Source organism: Acinonyx jubatus, chromosome C2 (assembly GCF_027475565.1).
Source record: "Acinonyx jubatus isolate Ajub_Pintada_27869175 chromosome C2, VMU_Ajub_asm_v1.0, whole genome shotgun sequence".
In the NCBI taxonomy this organism is placed as follows: domain Eukaryota; kingdom Metazoa; phylum Chordata; class Mammalia; order Carnivora; family Felidae; genus Acinonyx; species Acinonyx jubatus.
The window spans coordinates 43,693,566-43,694,747 of NC_069384.1; the positions used below are offsets into that span (position 1 = coordinate 43,693,566).

Consider the following 1,182-nt stretch of genomic DNA (forward strand, 5'->3'; position numbering starts at 1 on the left):
ATGTCCTATGCTCCACCTATTTATCCTTTCCTCCCTCTCCCTAAACCTCTGGTAAACACTGATATTTTTACATTGCTATACTTCCTCCTTTTCCAGAATATCATGTAAGTAGGCATACAGTATGTAGACTTTTCAAACTGACTTGTTTTCACTTAGCCATATACATTTAAGTTTCCTCCATGTCTTTTTGTAGCTTAATACGTCATTTCTTTTTCAGTGAATGGTCATTTCTACTGCTCCACATCCTTGTCATTTGGGCTTTTGTGAAACTAAAGTCGGTTTCTCAAGAAACAGATCCCCTTGACTTTAGGTGTTTGTGGAGAACAGAATGATCTGAGCATATTTTATCAAAAGAATTTTTTTAATGTTTATTTATTTTTGAGAGAAAGACAGACAGAGTGCAAGTGGGGAAGGGGCAGAGAGAGAGGGAGACACAGAACCCCAAGCAGGTTCTGGGCTCCTGCTGTCAGCACAGAGCCCTATGTGGGGCTCAAACTCAAGAGCCCTGAGATCATGACTTGAGTGGAACTCGGGCTCTTAACTGACTGAACCACCCAGGTACACAGCTCTAAGCATATTTTAAAATGAGCTGTTCTCCATCCCTCAGCCCTTACTGGAAAAACAAGATTTTCCTCTAATCTTCACCCTGATAACCTGGTAGAACTTCTGAAGGTAAAATTCACAAAACTGTGCTTCCTCAATAAGACTGAGCCCAGAAGTGGCTAGATTGAGACACAGGTTATGCATCCATCACAGAAAGTTTATTGTAGTGGTGACAATGAGACCTGTAACATTTTTTGCTAGTCTCATGGAGTGGAGTGGAAGTAACGAGACTTTTTGATATTAGAAACAATTAAAGAATAATAATTTTAGATCACTTGCCAAAATAGCAATCAGTGTACTTCCTACAATTTGACCTCTAGGGCCCTAAAGAAACTGGATCCCAAAAATGGGAGTTTTTGAAATATGTCCATATTCAAGTGGAGATCAAAGAAGCCCAACGAAAGAACTCTGGACTGACAGTGAACTGTGTATTGAACAAAAAAGTTATTTTTAAAATGGCTATTTTGAAGATTATGATCCTGACTTTGGAGGAACTACAGTGATGGACAGTGGAAGGAATCACATATAAAATTCCTCAAATAAAAATTAATTACTTAAAAAAAAAAGACTGAGCCCCAG

The 1,182-nt window shown here is 38.7% G+C and overlaps 1 pseudogene; it reads left to right on the forward strand.

Moving 5' to 3' along the window:
* The first annotated feature begins 690 nt into the window (after positions 1-690).
* LOC113604831 (uncharacterized) lies at positions 691-796 on the forward strand (annotated as a pseudogene).
* Positions 797-1,182: the final 386 nt, after the last annotated feature.